The sequence below is a fragment of the Erpetoichthys calabaricus genome, chromosome 10, assembly GCF_900747795.2.
Source record: "Erpetoichthys calabaricus chromosome 10, fErpCal1.3, whole genome shotgun sequence".
NCBI lineage: Eukaryota > Metazoa > Chordata > Cladistia > Polypteriformes > Polypteridae > Erpetoichthys > Erpetoichthys calabaricus.
In genome coordinates this window covers 88,696,963-88,718,668 of record NC_041403.2, presented here as the reverse complement: position 1 = coordinate 88,718,668, position 21,706 = coordinate 88,696,963, and the positions used below count along the sequence as shown (strand labels likewise).

General features: G+C 33.9%; 1 protein-coding gene across 18 annotated transcripts in view; it reads left to right on the top strand.

Annotated features, from left to right (window-relative positions):
- The first annotated feature begins 1,335 nt into the window (after window positions 1-1,335).
- adgrl2a (adhesion G protein-coupled receptor L2a) overlaps window positions 1,336-21,706 on the top strand; it is a 191,856-nt gene continuing 171,485 nt past the window's right edge. For 7 of the 18 annotated variants that reach the window (XM_051933233.1, XM_051933225.1, XM_028811563.2 and 4 more), the window contains exon 1: window positions 1,340-2,019. The gene's annotated coding sequence lies outside the window, so the exon portion shown is untranslated. Of the gene's footprint in view, window positions 2,020-21,706 lie in introns of all 18 variants that reach the window. The other 11 variants (XM_028811570.2, XM_028811571.2, XM_028811565.2 and 8 more) reach the window with 3 other exon arrangements.

Here is a 21,706-nt window from a genome sequence, read left to right as displayed (position 1 = left end):
AAAAGATCTATTATTATGTAAAATTATGCTTATGAAAACATAAGTGTGCCCCATTCGTCTCTTCACCTTCACCTGGGTAATTTTACTTAAATTCACATTTCCCCTCCATCGTTTTAAGAATGGGTATCCTTTTATTGAAGCCAGGTGCAAACAGGTTTTTTACCCTCATACTTTCTTGGTCATGAAGCACTGTTAAGTGACATAATCTAGCAGATTAAGAGTTCTGCATTTCTTTTTATAGTTTAAGTGAAAATATTCAGATCAGATGGTAAGTTGCAAAAACTTTTTAAAAGGCAATTAGCAAAAGTAAAGGATTACGTTGATCAGGGTTTAAACAAAATTCAGAAATACATACTGTATGTCAGCTAAGTATAAAATATAGCACCGCAAGAAAAACAGCTGCATAATTTAGTGCTCTACAAAGTGTATAAATATTCTGAAGACAAAGACAAAAGAAGAACAAACAAAGTACCCATATTTATTTGTTTTGGAGCCACAGCCTTTAATTTTATTTCAGTGTTAGGCCAAAGCTAATTGCAAAGGAAAAAAAAAACCTCCACATTGCCCACTTTAATTACTAGCCTGAAACTTTGTGAAACTTTTCTTTTACGTAAGTAAACTAATTTAAAAGGCACATTCTGCATGCATGCCTCCTTAGGAGACGTTGTAGAGCTTCTGTACTTTTCTGCCACCTTTCAGAGGGCACAAAAATAAATGATGATGTGCATTTGGAATGAGTGATGACAAATTCATCAGTCAGTGATTGTCTGAGCTGCAAGTCCTATGTGGCAGCTCTGTTTTCCTCCCAGCCTTACTGCAATGCCCTTTCAGTATTTATTGAGTCCAGCTGGAGAAAAGGGGTTTAGTTAGCTTTTCTTTCTTTCCTTGTGCTTTTTTTCTTGTTGCTCTCTAGTGTTACTGTAAGAATAGGTCTTCAATCATTGGTTGAGCAGATTGGACTGCCTACTGTGAAAAGGACTGATCTACTGAAGCCCAAAACCAAGGCAGGCATGTAGCAGTTTAAATGGAGTGGAAAATGGCCAATAGTGGCATATATTTCTAGATAATCTGCTTCACGTTTGTGCTCAGTTGTCTGTAATCTTCTTTAGCGACAGCCGGAGCAAAAAAGCAGTTCTGGTTTAAGCTTGCACTACATGCTAATATGTTTATATGATTAGTTGGTGTGCAGCTAGTGAACAGAGACTCCAGTTCAGTGGTGATATAAAATCTATCTCAGGACTTAAGCGCAACCCATTCAAAGCCAGCTCATGCAGAAGGGAGACTGCACACAATTCACTGAGGTTTTTTTTTTCTTTTTCTTTTTCTTTTTTTGTTCCTCACTGGCACTGTTTACTGGCTGCTTGTTTCCTCATCGCAAGCCATTCTAAGAGCCTTGTGAGGAGGATCTTTTCAAATGTTAGGAGCTGAAACTGTATCACGCTTGAGGCCTCATTGCCATCCAGGGAGATGCAGATTGGATTGACATCAGCAGTGCGAAAGGCAGAGGAAAGGTTTTCATTTCAGATTTGAGCTCATCATAGCTCCTTTGCTGCTGGCTCTCTCTCTCTCTCTCTCTCTCTCACTCACTCACTCACTCACTCTCTCTCTCTCTCCCTCTCCCTCTCTCTCGTCGGCGCCCGTGTTGATTCCTATGCATTGAGAGAAAGAGAGAGCGAAGGCAAACAACAACAAAAAAGCACTGAACAAATAAAACCAGAAGCAATGGACTGATCTATGAACCCGATTTGACAGTATCATGCCATGGAGCGCTGTATTCAGAACTGCGGGAATGTGTGGACTTAGACAGGAACCTGCTGCCTAAAAGAGCCCCGTCTGTCCCAGATAAGTGGAGCATGCATCAGAGCTACCAAGCGTTTCTTTCATACTTCCTGCTGTGCGCTGAGATGCGGTGGAGTTCTTGTTACAAGCGTGTCTGAATCCTGCATAGCTTGATCGTCTGAACGAATTACTCTTTCAAAAAAGAAAACAACAATGTGCCGTGTTACTCCTCTCTGAGAGGTAAGCATTCGAGCAAGTTCACGATTGTCTACGTGCTTATCAGTTCTTCGTTTGATCCATCTTTCCAATATCTGCTTCCCCCTCAGCCCTCCACCCTACCGTTACCCCCGAGTAACGAAACGGGAGGAGGGGTGGGGAGGCGGTGAGGGGCGTTCGAGTTAACTTTTCGGAAAACTTCTAAACACAACTATCAAGCGACTTGTGACATTTGAGTCGGTGGTGATTTCCTTTCTTTCCGAAATGTATACAGTTTGTACGCTTCATGTCATTGATTATGCATTATTAGTGTTTAGGCAGGTAGCAGTACTTGTAAACACTTTTGTATTCTTCTGTACAGCCCCCCCAACAATCAATACGTTGATTCAATCTAAATTATTTTTTAAACAGAACAGAACTGCTGTGTTCGAAGTAATTAAAATGATCCAAGGGGTGCCATGGCTAATTGAAAAATGGTTAATCAAAACACAACCAGATGTGGACTGATTTGGTAGGCAGCCCTCTTTCTCAAAGGTTGAATGAATGGAAACAATTAGAAGGAGCGGGGATAGCTTTCATATGAACCAGAACATGTAAAGCACCATTTAATTGGAATTCATGCTTTAAAAAGTTGGGAGCTGGAATTGAGTCTAAGGAATAATTGTTGGTTTTCTAAACATTATGCTTTGCCGAAGGTGGATGCAGCTGTCTGCGAGTAGTGTGTGTGATGTGTCTGTGGGTCTGCATTTGAAAAAGAGCAAAGTGGCTTAAAAATGCTAGACATGTGAGCTTTACTGAACAGTCAAGGCCTACGTCTCCCACTATCTTTAAAAGGTAAGAGCAATCTGGGAGACAGATCTATGATCATATGCCGTGAGACTGAGCAAATGGAGCGGTTTTTTATTTTCATAGGCTCAGTTTATTTATGTCTGTTTCTGGGTGATTGGATGTCTACCTTTAAGTACATTGTGTATGTCATAAAGATGGGGCTGAGCTGGGTGTAATTTAAAATATATATATACACGTCGGAGTAACAAAAAATTGATTTTTGCACTGCAGTTTTATTATATGTGAACATGCATGGGCGTGAGTTCATATGTGTTACCCCTAAAAGATGAATGTGTTCTGTGACAGGTTTCATGTCTGTGTATTTATTGATAACCACATAAGGTGGATATCAATAACAACAATGTAAAGAGGGAACATATTTTATAGAGCGAGTCGTAAATGTGGACCTTCTGCTAAATGCTAGCACCACTTGATGTAAATAGATACTTGGAGTGACTCTTGTTAGGCCTTCGGAAAACCTTGCTGCATCAGATGAGTCTCGGCTAGCTGTTACTTAGAGCAGTTCAAATGAAAATCTTATATTCTAAGGATCATCTGAAAAGACATATGCTTCCTCTAAAATGGAAACAAAAATATGCCTAGTTGTGTTTTTATAATTGTTTTTAACACTTGCATGTTGTAAACTACATTCTGAGATTTAGGACTTTAACTTGCTTTTTCTCAAGTAAACACTGCATTCAATACATTCGACAACATTTTAGTTGTTGAGTGAGCTCTGTAAAATAGTGCATGCGTGATTCCCATAATAAACTCTTTTGTCATTTGTGTTTAATTAAAGATGTGGCTTTTCCTACAGTTGCCTAAACTTCTATTCTTCAATTTTAATGTATACATAAAAGGCTTACTTAGCTTCTTCAGGGAGAAATTTGAGGTGGACCTGTTTTTATAGTTGATTGTACGTCTGTACAATATTTGTAAGTTTAGCTTATATAAAGCAATCATAGACACACGATAAACAAATATGTTGCCTTATACTGTAGTAGCAACATATTTTTTCATATCTTTGTTTTTTTTTCTATTTTTCATAATGTTTTTAAATTTTGAGCTATAAACCCAGTAGCAAAGTGGAACAGACTGAAGCGTTTGAGTGAAGGGAGGAATTCAACAGAACAAATGTTTTGTTGTTTGATTTCTTTGGACACCCTGTGATTCACTCCCTTTTGTTCTGTTTCCCTTAAAAAGAGGTGCCATTTCACATCATTCTGCGCAAATTGTTTGAATTAATGCAAGTGCAAATTCTTAGTGTTTGAAGGCATAGATTAGCATATCAAAGTGGTCACAGCTCCAGCTCAATTGAGAAAACTTCAGTCTGTCTCCCATTTGCTCAGATGCCTAGGCCACAAGGGCAAGGGGGAATAAGAAAAGAGTAAGCCAGGAAAATGGACTGGCTCTATGTTTTTGCAGTTTTGCAAATTTAGATATGTTTGAATGTTTGTCAGTCGTACATTTGTAGTGTTGTTTATATCTGGCATGCATTCAACACTTCCTTTAATTAAAGGCATTTAAGGATTTCCAAATGTTTTTAGCATGTATTCTTTCTTTTATGACTAATTATTGGAAGTGAATGTACTTTACTAAATGCTGACATTCTTGTTTTGTGGCATATTTACACACAAATGCAACATAAAGTTAATACAACTTTTTCAAAACCTTGGTATGTCTGTTAGCTTAGTTTAAGATGAGCACTTTTAGTATTTAAAAACAAGACCCTTCACTTGATCGCAAAACCTTTCCTGCAGTAGCAGATAGTACAATAGAAGCCAAGGGTGTGTGTGTGTCGTGGTTGTTTTCCTTTAAAAAGAAAGATTAAATGGCTTAATTGATCATCTTTTTTTTAAAAAGTCTCTTTGTGATTGAGTAGTAAAGCTTTCACAGACAAAGCCCTTGAAATTTTCACACGAGAATGAACACTGAGTGTTTCCATTAGTCCTTTTAAAAACAGCAACAATTTGTCCTGATTTTCAGTTTGGTTTTTTTTTCTACTTTTATCAAATTCAGATTCATTTGAATTTTAAACTGTACCTGTACAGTGACCTTCTATCTGTGTGTCAGAATTGTTCAATTTTGGCAATGTTCATGTATTTGCTTTTTTTGTTATGTGATTCAGATAAGTATATTGCTCTTCTGCCTGGAGATTGATAACACGCACTGCTCTTTGAATTGCAGCTGTTGTTTATCTTTAGGTAAGATGCATCTCTCCGCTCCTCTTTTCATTCTACTTAAAAATCAATATTCCAATCTGGCCTTGCAAAGGATTTACGAAAATGCAGATATCCTGTGATAATGTGGCTCTTTTTCAGAAAGCAGATGGTTCATGCTTCAGTCTGCTTTCCTGTCTGGAGGGGTGCAATGTAAAAAACATAATAATAGTGGCTGTTCCACGTACTATGTCTTATTGCACAAATGTTTTTCTTCATAACATAACTGACTTTTTTTACTTTTTGCAGATGGCGTGTTTGCATCTAAATAGTGCGTTAAGATCAATAAAACATAATTTACTTTGTGTTGAGGAACTTTATGTCATATATACTGTACGTGATATTTAGGTATTCTTGGGGTCATTTACACATTTTTGAATCCTGCGGCTTTAAGCAATTTCTTTTACCAATGTCATCAGTAGTCTATAGAAGAAGCTTTTTTGTGGTGCCAAAGGACCACATATCGACGTAATTGCCATTATCACACTTAGGTCGCTGTTAACTAGGCTGCTCTGAATTCAGAGTGCTGTAAAGAAAGCACATTAGCCATTGTGCTATTAGGGATAATCTGCAGATTGCCTTGCAAGTGTAGCACTTACATTCACACCACGCAGGACATGAATTTGACAAAACCCTGGAAGGTATATAATGAGGTGAGTTGAATATTTTCTGCTTGTAGATGTGACAAAATTGGACCACTTAAAGAAAAATTAAAGTGTTACAGCCAGTACTTCACCTGACATTTTCAATCATGGCAGGTTAATTTGTCAGCTGTCTTTTTTTAACAACAGGAAACAAACTGAGAAGTGCAGATAGGTCTGGATAGAGACAGGAGGCTGTTGTGGTTTAGTATAGGGAATGCAAATCAATGGTTTTTGTTCCACTGAGAAGATGAAATAGAGATTTTTCTCATTTCCAAGTTTTCACAGCCACACTGTGCAGATGTTTTCCTAAATTCCTCCTTTAGAGAAAGCAGGCAAGCCCTTTGTTGTGACACATTAAAGGAAATGGTTACCTTTTTATATATCAGTGACAGTGCAAGAATAGCTTATATAATTGTTCACCTATAATATTCTTGATTAAAAAAAATGGAAATTTCTTTATTATTATGTGCCAAACACTCATAAGTGACTGCATTACTCCCATCCCCACCTCACTGAAACACTGCTTAAACTTCCTGTAGACTTTATTAATCCCCCATTGCAGCATTAATGCCCCGAGATCTGGATTAAAAAGGTTACTGTTAGGGTCATGTGGGAAGCAGAAATAGGCGGCATGAGAATCCTGGCTAAAACAATTCTGTATTGTGAATACCTTTTAATACAGTGTACTTGATTCAAGGATTTTAGTACCATGACTACTCTGTCAAGTGTTTAAATCAAGAAATGGAGTTGGTACAGATCGTCAAAAAATATTTTAAAGTCTGGTTTATATAATGTGTATATGTATATACAGTGTATATGATTTACGATTTTTTCTTTTTATATCCACGCGCAACTCTTAATCATTTTGTTGCAATTTAAGTGTGTAGTTAATTTGATGTTATTCCTTTATAAACTTTAAAATAATGAGAATTCCTTTTTTACCATTTTGAGAGAGAAAAGGTGTTACACGGATGGCTTCTTCCTGCTGCTTTACACTTTTACTATTGGATGATTGTAAATGTAATTGGACAGGATCATGTGATAGTATTTTATTATGGAGTTGGAAGAAGTAATAAGGAGCAGTACATCATATTTGCATGTTTTAGATGATTTACATTTTATTGGAGAAGTACCAAGCCTTCAAAATGTTTCAACTTAAGTTGTTTCTGTGTATTATCTGTATTATCGTACAACAACGCTTTTAGAGAGAAATTGCAGTTATTACTGAAAGCTACCAGATGTGTCTTAGATAATACACTTAAATAGTTTTACCAATTTATTCTAAGAGACCATTTTGAACTATTTAACTGTATTTATTTACACACTTTTAAGCATAGTAGTATATGGTGACTGAGTATTATATATGAATATACGTGTTATTTTTTATATGAATATATAAATATATTTTAATTTATAGAAGAGATGTACATTTATTTTCCCAGCTTATGTTTTATGAATGTTATTATAAACTGAAAACTATTGTATAAGAAAAGGCCAGATTTCTTATAGGCATTAGTGCTTCAAATATTTTTTCTTCTGGTTTCTTTTTTTTTTTTTTTTTTAAAGATTTGGAATTATTTTTGGAATCTTAAGCAGTAGAAAGCAAGTGTTGATGTGAAGTTACACCTAAAAATGGAAATATATATTGCAATATATATTAATATATAATATATATATATATATATATATATATATATAAATAGTTTTATCATCTTGCCTATGTGAGTCAACGTCTGATTATATATCAAAGATGCTGTGCTGTATCTAGTGTAATTTTTTGTGGCCATTGAATTTTATTTTTATCACTGTCAAAGCTGTGTTTTTTCAATATCTAAAAAAAAAGTAAAATGTGCCAAGAAGCCCAACGATTAACACATTTTTTGAAAAATGAATGGATTCAAATTTTTATTATAATGTATTACCATGTGTAATTTAAGCCAAATGTAGCATTAAAGACTGTTTTTCAAGTATTTTTGAGAAAATAAAAATAAAATACAAAAAGATGTATGAGTGCTTTCTAAAGTTAATGCTTTTAAACAAACTTGAAATAAACAAATACTGCATTCTGCAACAAAAATTCCAGATGATGGTTGGTGAAGGAAATGCAGTGCTCTGTAACAGTTACAATTGTTATATATGTGATATATATATCAGACTCAGACTCTGAATGGGAGTTCAGTTTTTCCATGTTTCTACCTATAGAGAAAAAGTACTATTAATGAAGAAATGCTTGTAAGAATGCTTGAAGTGCTTATGCATTTGTAATATTTAGTTTATTCTTATATTGTGCTCCTCTAGATAGGCTCAAAGTGCTGTAAAGATTTAAATATTTGTTCTTATTTTCTTTATTTTTTAACCACATATGGCTTCTTAATATTTAGCATCAATGTTGTGGAAAAATTTCCAGTGAAGTGTCACATAAGTAAGACTGCTAGGCTGAGCTTAAAATAAATGCTTGGCTTTCACACACCCCGTTCATGGCTGGTGAAGCAGTGGTCTCTCTCTCTCTCTCTGTCTGTCTCTTGTTCCCTCTCTTTCGCAGTTTTCTAGTCTGCCAAGAAAATATTGTATCTCTGTAGAACTAAAAATCTTCAGATTTCTGCTCTTATGACTTGCTTAGTTGTTTCTATTTTTATAAAAGCTGGAGTATAAATTAGAGACAAGAGAATGTGTTTTGTTTCTTGATTGGTCACACCAAGAGAGGTCATTGTCCTTGGCCGGAGAAGGGCACAGCACCCTTGTATTAGCACAAGGAAAAAGAAGAATGGGGGTGGGTGGGATGGATATTGTCTCTTTTATTTTGTCAGAGTACTTTAGACCACAAAACTGGCAGTTTATCATGGGTGGGTAGGAAGAAAAACTGGAGTGAAAAGCTTTGCTAGTGTAAAGAATAGAGCGTCAAGGGAAACCTATTGATATGGGGAAAAAGCGCACTGAGTGATAAACTGTATACACAATACATTTTATTATAACTTTAGTGATTCCAGAAAGCTTATTGTTAACATCTCTGATTTAATTACAGTAATATATATTTGTTTCTGCAAGTTGTTTTGCTAAGTGATCATTAACTAATTGCAAGTCCCTTTATTTCTGTTTTGAAGTTTAATTGAAATTCAAAACAGTTTACAGACAATACTATAATATAAAATAAAGAATAGCTTAAATTATGTTTTATGCCATTTTGAATAAGCAGTTTTGTTATTAATGGTATTTCAATAACATTTGTTTTGAAGTAATTCAGTAGCCACAATAACTGGGCCTTTTTTGCCAGGTCAACAATAGTTTTACTATGTTACCTAAAATAGTGTACTTTCTCTTGGGCTTTAAACAAATTGGGACCTTGAGACCCTTGCAAAGAATGCAGAATGCGCACATACCACGACTTTATTTTTTCATCAACATTTATTGCAATAAGCCTGGAAGCAGTCTATCCACACAAGCCTGTTATTTACCAAAGAATTATTTCCAACTCATAATAATAAAGAAGGCTATGCACTATTAGAAGTGCACACAATGACTACCACCTGCAGGTAAAGTGCAGCCTACAGCAGAACACCATTGATTTCTTAGGAGGCACATAGCAAACTTAAATACAATTTGCTTATAATTACAAAAGATGTGGTTAGGCAAACTAATGTACTCTGCGTTTGTAGCTGGTTTAATGTGAAATGTAGTGATTATCAGAGTCCCTATAGGTTTGTACAGATTTCTTCAATTATAAAGGTTTCTGAAAAGGGAAAGTTTGTCTTTTAACATGTAAAATAAGCCAAAACAGCACTGCTTGTTAACCACTAATATCTCTTTTTAAAGAGCAAGGGAGAAATAAGTTGCAGTCTTAAAATGTGCATGAGTGCCTAATATTTTACTAATGAATTGTTAGCTATCTTGTTCAATCTGCAGTAACTGAGCTATAGTGAATAACCTGCACCTAAGTGAGCATTGTTTTATATATGGCAAATCTGTAATGTGCCAGTAAGGGATTAGGAGGTTATCAAAAGCGGAATTGTTATATACCCCCTACTTAACCATTAAATGGAATTACTACATCTGTGATTTTAATCATGACTACTGTGATGGGCATTTATAACATAACAACTGGCAACTCCACACCTGCTGCTGTCTCTGTGACAGTATCATCTCTGTTCTTATAGAAGCAGCAGCATCACACTTTGTTCAGTCAGCCTTGCTGATTCAGCCGTGGGGATCTGAAATATGACAGCCTAGAAGCAATGGACTGCTCGTGGGTCACAGAGTCGTCTTACAGGAATTTCTGGGGAAACTGCTTGAAAACGGAGGACAAATGTCATTCCAAATAGAGATGTGTAAATCAGATTCTTGCCCTTGGGGTGAAGTTTAGTTCAATTTGAGCCCGGATGTAATGTCTCCCTCTACAGAGCACAGCATTAATCACGCGTTGACAAGTGAACGTGTACAGAGCAAAACGGGCCCCTGTTGGTCGTGTCATTGATTTTCACAATCTGTTAGGAGTGCATTATTAACATTAAAATTCACACTTGGGGACTAAGACTTACCCTCTTTATTTGAAAGTGGGGAGCAAAAATCTCAGAACCTGTCTATTTAATCTGAAGAGTCTGAAGGGTACCTGTGAAATGCAGCCTTACTTCTCTGTGTGAAAGATTGCATTGCTTTTCTGGCTGCCTTTTTACATGTGACATTTTGTAAATCAATAATTAAACACCTACAACTTTTCATTACTCATCTGCAATGTCCAACAGTATAGGATCTTCTTGTTTCATATTTTCAGAGAAAAATATTCATCTACCGTTAGTTTTTATGTGCATTTGTATAATTTCTTTTAAAACAAATTAATCACACTCTTTGAAGATGCACTAACAGATCTAATGCTGTTAGCTTTTTTTTCATTTTATAATACAACTTAGGGTATTATATATCTACCATATGGTATCAGTGAATTAGTGAATTTGTTATTACCACTACAAACATAGCTAAATCAGTATGTTATCATAAAACTACAAGGCATAAATTATAACTTTCACCTTATTTAAAAGAATTTATTTAAGGAGAATTAATAATAATTAAAATGCCTCAGACAGCATAAATAAAAAAAAAAAAAAGAAATTTTGTTACCTTTAATGAAGCAGTCTTAATCCTTTTTTTTCCCTTTACACTGTAAGCCTAAACCATGCTGAAGAAACATACGTAAAGTATGTAAATGACATAAAAATGGCTCAAGTAGTTTAGTATTTCAGTTTTTAAGTTATGTTTTAATTAGTAAAACTTTACTTTCATTATCAAATGCTTTAATTTGGTTTTAGTTGTAAAACACAGCTATTACACATGTAGATAGTCATCATATTTACTTACTTTTTTGATTCGAAGCTTCCAGCCGCTTGTTTATGGCTGATAAAATACTTTTGTTTGCATTTTGTAATGTTGCTGATTTTATTTATTTTATAACTTAACAAGTGATACTGTTAGCCCATTGCTTTGGCTCAATTGCATAGCAAAATTATATTAATTACAATGCATTGTGGAGTATTTTCTTCTATTCGCATATGCCATATACTTTATACTGTAGTGATAGCAACCAATTTGACATTGTGTCCCTGAGAGCAGGTACATGAAGTCCTATATTCTGTGCATAGAAACAGATAAGGACAAGACATCACAAGAGACCTGTAAATGGGTGGAGAACTGTGTTAAGGTAGGCTCTTGAGTCAGCAGGCTGCTTTCTGTACCCATTACTGCTTATGATCAACCACATTTTAACATTTTGCACTTACTTTAGACTGGACACATCATTTATTCATAGTTTTTCAAATCATTTTGTGCTAAAGCATTTGGTCCCTTCTTTTTCTTAAAATCAACGGAAACTACTTAGTCTGCTCACTCTTACAGTGCTTCAAAAAACAGTATACTTACAATGTTTATGTACTATAGATCAGAGATGTTTGATTAGAGTTGTGGTCTTTCACCACATTCTGGACACCGAACGTAAGGAACAAAGCATAAAGAAAGCATATCTCAATGGCCCCATTTTGTAAGTAGGTTCAGAAAATAAATTAATGAATGGGATTTGTTACGGATGTACTGAATTCTTCAGAATTTTTAGTTTATATTTGATAAGGTGGGTCTGCCTATTTTTTACACTCTAGCAGTCTACTTGCAGTAAATTCTGCAGCACAGTTCATAGTTTATTTAGAGCTTATATATATATGAGTGTATGTATACATGTGTGTATATATTTTTATATATAATAAATACATAGTGAGAATTATATGTAGTTAGTGAAATACTCCCAGTTTGTATTTAAAATAGATACAAGGGTAAAGGTAATTTCCATGCTGAAACTGTACAAGAAAACAAGATTGGAGACACCGTTTCTACTAAATAGTCTTCATCAGGTGTGCGATTTCTTCTTTTTTTTGTTTTTTATTTCAGTTTTCTTTGGAAGCAAAAATAAATCTATGTGCTAATAGCTATTTTTAGAAGATTTTACAGTGTTACGTTGCCTGAGGGGAAACCCTGTCTTTTATCTGTGTAGGAATGTTTTTGCTTTTGCATTTTTTTTTTGATCTAAGAAGATTAATAATTTTATCTACTCTATACAGTATATGGCTTTCCAAATTTAAGATGATGCAAGTTTTAGAGTCTAATTTAGATATCGCAGAATTGGTTCAGTAAGTGAATTTTACTTTTAATTTTCACAATTGCAATTTTCATACTTCCCATTTCTTTTTTTCTTTTTTTTTTTTGGAAGAGGAAAAACCTGTAGGGGGAGCCTGTGAAGTAACATTTTTAGTATTTCTTCACCGGCACTATTTTTGTGTGGGTTTGCAGCACAAGAGAATGGTCAAGTACTTCTGAAGTGCAGTTTAAGTTGGACAGTTTTTAAGTTCTTTTATTGTGCTGTCTGTTTCTAAATATAGATAGTTTTACTTTTCTATATTATGCTTTTTATAATTTTAATAAATGGCCTGGAAAGGACATGAGACAGATTCTAGTTCATATAAATAAATGTATCATTTTCAGTATAATTATTAAACTTAAGGAAGCTTTTAAAAAGATAGTTTATTAAAAAGACATTATGAATTAATGGACTGTTGTTTGTAATGTGCAGAGTCTACCTTTTATTTAAGCCTTGGAATTATTTGGTTTTTTTTTAGTCCCTTGTTTTTTGCATTAATAGACAAAGTAAATTATATTGTTGTTTTCCCAAGGATATGAATACATCGCCCTGAATGGTAAGCAAAGTAAGAGCAATCTATGACTGCTTTTACAATCAGTGTGAGCAAATATATAAACTTTGGGTGAAAATAATTGTAATTGTTTTAGTAGGTACTACAGAAGTAAATGTTGCGAGAAGTACAGGGCTCAATGATAGCAGTTTTAGCGTCAGCTGCCCTGCTGTGGGAGGCAAGAAATAGCACTGCAAGTAATCAATTTGCATTAGCCTACTTTATCATTACAAGTGTCTGATCCTTGAAGAGATTTGTAGCGGTGAGAATGCAAGTGTACATATTAAGACATGTTTTTATATGCCTTTCTTGTGGTTTTGTTAAAATAGAAGAATAAACAAAGTAGGGATTTTTGCAGAATTTTTATTTGCTTATGTGATTTCTAAGCTTTCTGCTTTCAGAATAACTCTTTAAAACTGGATATGCTGTGCAGTAGAATGAATATATATGTAATTTTATTTAGATATATATATATGTATATATACAAACCACAAAGTATTACCATTTTTGATTTCATTAACTTGCCCAAAGCAATCATGCAAACAATCACAGGTCATTAAACCATTTTTTATTTGTGAAAATTCTAAGAATGAATAATTTTTAAATATAAAATTTCAATTAAGAGTTGTATTTATATCCATTTCAAAAAAAATTTGCAATTGAGAAAAATCTTTAATCTGGTGTTAGGATAAGTCAAAGACAATGGTGTTTCACTTACAGAATATTTCAAGTGACAACTTCCTTAAAATTATTTTGTTCAATGTTTTAATTTAGACTTTATTGCTGTCCTCCTATTAAGATTATTTGTTTTATTTGTTTTCATACTGCTATGGCTATCGTATTTCAGTTATATATCTCCTTGTTTTTGTGGCATATATACAATTTTCTTCTAAACCTTTAGTCTATCGAGTACAACAGGAAAGATATCCTTCAGCAAAACAAAAGGGCTTCCTACTTCATTACCTGTAGTGTAACTTCTGTATTCTCATTACAGTGACATCTTCATTGGACATTCTTTGAAACTTGCAAAGGATCCTATTAATTTATTTTTAATTATTTTTGACATTACAATGCATTATATAATCAGTACTTTAAAACTGTTAAAATGTATTTGCATTATGTTTTGAATTAAGTCATAATGCGCAGTTAGCAACAGGAATCATAAAATTGTTCAGTGGGGCTTTATGTCACAGGTTAAAATATTAGTAGAAATATTCCTGAAATGCCCAATTCCAGTATTTATTTTTTGCCGTCGATCTGTCACAGATTCTGTTGTTACACTTACTGTAGTGTGGTGTCTGCATCTTGGGTTATTCTTCCACCCGCTATCTTAAAAATTAATCATCCTGTTGAATAATGCTTTCCAATCATAGTGAATTATTGATGTTTTGGTTCTCGGTAGAGGGCCAGTGTGGGTTCTTTATTCTTACAGCTGCAAGTTTTATCTTGTTTTAATGAGGCACATTACATAGCTACCCCATAAAATAATTTTCTCTGAAATATTCAAAATGTCATTTTTTATTCTTTTATAGACTACACTTTATTTACAGAACATATATAAAAAAAGTCCCCTTGTCCGCTTAAAATGTTTATTTTCTGTTGTACTGGGCTTCCATTGAATGAATGCAACTGAGATGATGAGGTATACTGTGTTTTACTGACAGTAATGACTTTGGAGTCATTTAGTTCTAACGATTTATGTATTTTATAATATAGTGATGTATGTTTTTAAACAATTGAAGTTTTACTGTATCATAGATGAATAGTTTCAGTTATGTTTAGGTGATTTTGTTTTTTTTACATTTCCTGAATGGACCTGTGCTAAGATATGATAGAAGAATGTGTGTGTCTTTGTACGACTTTTGCCATTTAAAGCACCTACAGTCAACTATTTTTGCATAAATCAGCTAAACAAGTTAGAAAAATATGTGTTTAAGCTGTATTAAGACTTCTGATTTACAAATTGTTGTGTCTGAGGTTCATTACCCTGTTTTATCAAAATGCCATACACATTATGTATTGGGTTTTAATAAAAAAATAATTAGAATAAGGAATCAAATTAAATTAGGTGTGACAGATATATTACTAGTAACATGTTTATAGAATCTAATTAGAATGCCCTGTTGAAGCTCATAATTAATATTCTGGTGTTTATACATAAGAAAACGAACCACAGTTGGTGTCTTCCTGAAATCTGTTGAAGTCAAATATGTTCAATTAGATTTCTATTTATGTAGTTTTTTTCTGAATTGCTATGTACGGTATTATTGAACTTTTAAAAAAGACAACATTGGCATTGGTTGCTTATGGGGAAAAGTTTGGAAGAAAATCGCATGAAAATTGTTTTAGGTTATAAATTTATATTTAAGACCTATTCAATGAAGAACATTCAAGACCAAAGAAGCTTTCAGTTTATGTAATGATAGATTCTTAATAATTATGTTTACTGGATTTTTTTTTAACTAACAGTGTAGACATGTTCTGCTATATTCAATGCCTTAAAATCCAGTGCAATAAATCATTTATTGGATAAGTATACTCTTTTGTCATGGAAACACAAAGTCTTTCTTCTGTTCAGGCATACACTTGGAGTAGCTCAACACCTTCTTTGTCATCATGGAAACATTACTGTTAATTCTCACTATGTATATACATAACCAAATTATAGGAGTGTATAAAATTTAAACCTTGTCAATAAAAATATTTTTCTTAATGTCTGAGATAGATTATAGTATTTTATGGTACTAGAACCACTTGTCCAATGTATCAAATATATAAATGTTTTCCAGTTGTTTCCAAAAAGTTGGGCATTAGAGAATATTTTCAAATACTTTTTTGGTATCTGATTTGGGTGTCATATTAATTCCTATCAGTGCTTTTTCCTGCATCTGTCATTGTATATTTGATTTTAAAACGTCCAGGAAGATTTTACCATCATTGAGACATGTTCTTCAAAAGATAGACTATTCACATACTTGCGTCTAAACAAAGATTGGTTCCTGCCTTCTTGTGTCCTGATGGTACTGAAATAGACTTTCTGTCCAAACCTGTAATTGAATACTGTACATGCATTCAGTACATGGATGGGTGGGTGACATTCCTGTTTGTGTGTGCACACATAGTATTTACAGGTTTTGATGTAACTTTTTGAATGATACGCAGACAATTTTGACAATTTCTTTTGCCTTCATTTTATGTCTGCATGGGTGCATCTGAGCGTGCTTTCGGCAAATTGATTTTTTTCCATCTTAAACAATTCAAAGATATGAACTGACATACTGTAATTATTCAAAATTTGCCAGTAAGTATGATACAAATATACATTTTCATTTGTTTATTTAGTTTGTTCTTTTATCCATTGTTACTTTGAAATTATTTGTGCATGAAGATATTATTGAAGGAACTATACTTAACAGTTCATATTAGATGTTAAAAGTTATAGCTGAACAAAGTGTTACATTCATGGGAGCCCTTGTGATATCTCATTCTGAAAATTATATGATAAGTTCCAAAAAGCTCAAAAGTAAAATAACATAACCATAAAAGTCTAGGTTTGAGGCATTAGGATGTCCGGCTTAATAGTGTAAGTGAATGTGGTTGAATCAATTATATTTTCAACCTTTTCCAAAACTATATCTGGGTTGTGTCAAAATGTGGATAATAAACAGTGAGCAGTTAAACTGTTGCCCCTCAGAAATGTCTTTACCTGGCGATCAAAACAAATTTTGCTCCCCTTTACACCTGACATTAGCATACGTTCTGTGTCTGAATTTAATTAATAGGTTTATTACATTTACACCTGCCATTAAAATGAGTCTTCACTGTGCACATCTTGCCCAGGTTGAAATCTGATGTTACATTTTCCATGAAAAATTCAAATCAGCTTCTAATTATTAGTTTGTTGCACAGATAAAAACCTACTTTGCACTTACACTTTGCTGGATTCTATCTCAAATGCATTTCAGATCTGGCTTTTAATGTTGAGAAGTACTACCTGAACTTGATTGAATTACCAAAAATGAATGTTAATGGCAGGTATAGAAGGAGCTAAACAACTGAGACCAGGCTGGTACCTACAGTACACCGCACCAGTGATTTGGAGTTAGACTATGTCAGATCTACTGGAAGCCTAGCAAGTTCAATATTCTTTTCATATGTGATGCACTTCACAAATGGCAACCAGTAGAGGGAGATCAAGTGAGGTATTACCTGAGAATATGATGGAAGGCTATAAATACAATACTGTATTGTTTTTACTTCACGTTTTACAAAGCTAAAACTCCTTGAGCAATATAATTGATAATTTCACTGAACCTTTTTTTACTTTTATTGTCAAGTCTGTGTGCATTTAATTTATTAGCTATAGTGTACCAAATGCTAAAAAAAAACTGAAAGGTATGAAAACACTTAGTACCTATTAAAAAGGCATCCTTATTGATTAGAATCAGAATATCATTCTGATTTACTTTTAAATGAGGATGACTTTTTAAAGGTCCTTATGTTATAGTCTCATTCACTAAAACATATCAGTATTGTTTCTTACAGTAATAAATGCGTTGCTATTGCAACCTTTATTAACTCATTTTTTAATAGTACTGATAGTGGTGTAGTGTTAGTATAGTTTAAAAGGACTTATAAAATATGGCACAACCTGCTGCCAGGTATTAAGCAAAGTATTCCTCTCTGCCTATAAAATGACATTTTTACCACACTTCAGCTATTTCTCATCTCATTAATAATTTATATACATAACCATTGCTTGCATTAAAAGATATACAGAATGTCAGGTACTTGGAAAAGACTCTGATTTACTCTCTATTCATTTTTAATGTTTGATTTCTTTGACTTTTTAACCTTTTGATTACCCTAAGCTGATTTATAGCACAAAAAAATTCTAATGAGTTCAAGAGTAAGGTTAAGACTTTCAACAGGAACAATAGTAAAAATTTCAGGTGGGACTAAAAAGTATCTTCTTTCTTGTTGTCTGATTATTCCGCTTTTGTAGTATTAAAACCATAATATGTATGCAGGTTTACCTTATCGGTTCTTATGTGACATGACAGAAGCTACAGTAGTCATCTTTCAAATGTAAAATGATTTTTTTCCTGATCCTGGGCTATCCATATATTCTTATATATTAATATATATATACTATTATTTATATAATTTAGATGTTATATTAGAACCTATGCTGTTGACCTAAATCATATTTTCTGGTTAAACTTGCTCCCTTAATTTCTACTCTTTCGCAGTTAACCCCTTTCTAGAAGATCTAGCATTACATATGTATAAATCTGTGAATTATTGTCTTCTATTTTTCTTCCTAAATGATTAACTAAAGTGTTCCCAAAATTCTCTCTCTTAACCTTTCGTTATCCTTTTATTGATGACCTAATGTATGGCCAATCTTAAGTCATTATTATTTCATTTACTTGCCATATGTATAAACCACAGGGAAATGTAGATATTGATTTAATTGAATGGCTAGTAACCATGATTTATGTGAATTACATTTAAACCAATAAAAACAAATGTTGATGAAGATTACAGGTTTAGAATTCTAATTCTTTTTATAGTATATACTGTAATGTGAGTTTTACTTGAATTGTTAACTTTGAAATATATACAGCAACATAGCATTTCAGTCCTTAAAGATAACAGATGCTGTATTTCATTAAAATATTTTTGCTTCATTTCTGTATACTACCTTCATAGTATGCTCTGTCATTTATTGATAATAATTTTGGTTATGTGCACATTTATTTCTTAAACAGTTTAATAGTTGAAGGGAAAAGTTGCCTGTCCGTGGCACAGGTAGTTTTAACTCTTTCAATAACTGATAATAGAATGTATGCTGCAAGCTCTAATAGGACTGTACTGTTCTTTGGGAATAGCTAGTTCTTTAGGTCACACGTTCTGCTGAAGTCTGAAGGTAGATCAGTTCATTTGCTGTAAGTGTCATCATCCATTTCCACCCTCACTGTTCTCTGTGATTCTTTTTGTCTGTGCCAAGAAAGAAAAGGTCAGGCGACATGTCAGCAGTAAAAACTGCAGCGAGTCAGCTGTAGGCAGTTGAGCGTCATATCTATCCCCTTGGTACAGGCACATCTGATCACAGTGGCTGCGATTTGTCTATCGGTACTAGAAATGAATTCTCTGGAAGCTACTCACTAACTTTAAATCAGGGAAAAGTGAAGGAAATGACATAACATCCTGCAGGAAAATGGCACTTCTTAAAACCTTGTCAGGGCTGTCATGATATAGCATGGCTCAGCTGCAAGACAAGGGAGCCTGCAATTTGATATTGGAGTGAAGTACTCTTGGGAAGTCCTGGTGAGATTAACAGGAGTAGGTGAGGGTCTTGACTCTATGTAATAGTGGAGCAACATTTTTTATTCAAAGAAATAAGAGATTTAGATTATTTTTTTCCATTATAGATTCAGTAGCTGTGTATAATGTGAGCCAGCTTCATGGCCATAACCTTAAAATACTGATTGATCATTGAGACTTTAAGATGATTAGCTCAACAATGCATTCATAAATATAGTATAAATCTAGTTTGCCAAATCTATTAAAATGTATATTCCTACTCAAACCCTTTTATAATTGCGTTAATCAATAACGCTGTGTGCCATAAAAGGAAAACGTTTAGGAGATCATCAGCAGCTTCTGTGTTGGCTTACAGAAAGAAATATATCCTACTGAGCAGGGAGACCCAGCATTGTTTAGGGAGGAGTATGTCAGAATCCAGCAGGCTGCATAAGACTTTGCCTTTGGTGGCTAGAACGATCAGCATGTTAAACATTCTCAGCATGATACAAAGATATTACAGCTTATAACTGTTATCATTGATTTACAGAACACCCGTCTATCTGTAAAGGGATTTCTTTATTAAGGCAGCAGAATTTTCTGCCACAGTTGCAGATAATGACGCTGTAGTTAGTTTTTCTTACTGTTCATCACTTGCATGAGAGGGAATTGGAGCTACTGCATTGATTTAAATGAAAACAAGGACTAACATAGCCAGAGGTAAATGACCAGATAGTTTTGATACTTTAACAAGGGCACAAAAAAAAAAGTTAAAACAGGAGGGAGGAAATCCCATGGAAGTTTCAGTCAATCTTTTGCTCTTTCATGCCTCCATTCACTAATGCATCTGCTTTTTAGCCTATGGACTTCTTGTTATTCATTGTGCAATTTTTTTTTTGCCTTCTGCAAATTAACCACATCTAAAAAAAAAGGGCTATAATCAGATTTAGAATATAATAATAAATGAAAATAAGAGGGCTGTAATAAAAATGTAATTAACCAAAAACATTCTTTCTGCGTTATAGTATTCAGACCCCCGCAAACTGCAAGTCACTTAGTTACAGCGTTCTAACCAGTTTGCTGGTGAATAAATAATAATCCTATTTCTAGCTGTTTTACATTTTGTGTTTTTCTTGTGCTTATGGTGTATAATAGAAAGTAACAGAGATCGGATAACCTAACAATGAGTTTTTGTTCTTAGTTTGCTATTAAAATGTAGCACAGATACATTTAACACATTGTTTTAGACTTTGCTGGCGCACTAGTGTATTATTATGGTACACATTGGCTGATAAATGCATACAAAGTACTTTTGCTTAAAGGAGTGGCTGTTGAAATAGTTTTATTCAGCCCCCTCTCATTTCTTTCGTGCTTGATTTTTTTTTTCTTACCTGGTTATCCTGAGATTTCAATGATTTTTTTAAGTAACTGTGGAATTTCATTGTGCTAGTCTACTTCAACAATCCCATCTTACACTATTTCTTTGGCGCAAATGTAATGTGTAAGGATCCTTAAAGTTGGCTTGCTACTTAAGAATTTCTGAGAGTCCTTTTTGAATATCACACATTTGCAGTCTTGATGGCAATTTATAAGACTCAAGAGGCATCTTGCTTTCATTAGTATAGGAAGTATGCTGTTGTTATCTAGCTGTCTTAATTCCCTACCATAGAGCATTTTCTTTGTGTTGCTTATTTTGGCGAAAAGAGAATGTTCATTTGTTAAAAGTCAGTAAAGGGGAAAATAAAGCAGCATGGATTCACTTTATGTGCAACCTTTCATATTTTGAAAAAGAAAACAAAATTAGTTTAGTGTTGCATTGGGTAAAGATTTTGCTATTATGCGTTTCATATTCCCAAAATAATTTGGGTATCTGTGGCCCCCGTCTATATCAGGTGATATGGTATGATGAAGATAGTCCTTCCTTTAAAGCACTAAAGAAAACAAACACTTGGAGAAGGAACCAAATCTGTTGAAATATAATGGTGGGGATCAGATTTCAGTTAAAGGCTTCTAGTCTCTTGTGCTGTACCTTCTCAACATGCTGACAGTTTTAGAAGGGCTTAAATCCTGCCTTAGGTAAAGTTACAAAGAAGGAACACATTTACAAAATACCCCTTTGGCTTGCTTAAGCAGTCATTTATACTGTTCAGCTGTTGGTTTGTTTGTTTGAAGCAAGTAGTGTTTTTTGTATTGCCACTCCACATTTTAGTCAGTGGGCTGAGCTCTAAGCAAATGGGAGGTATGCACGTGACTCATGGAAAAATCTGCAAATTGTTAGCCTTTCCTCCATCAAGGAATGCCCCGTTAACAAGATTGCCATGCATCTGACTAAAGTATTTTGAGCAATGCAATGGGTTTAAATCTTGCTGAGCAAAATCCAAAAGAGGTGGCTCACCAGACTGCAATATGTGAAAGAGGAAATGCATCAAAATAACTGATAAATCCTTAAGGCGAATGAAGCTAATGTGGTGACCAAAGCTGTTGGTTGTTT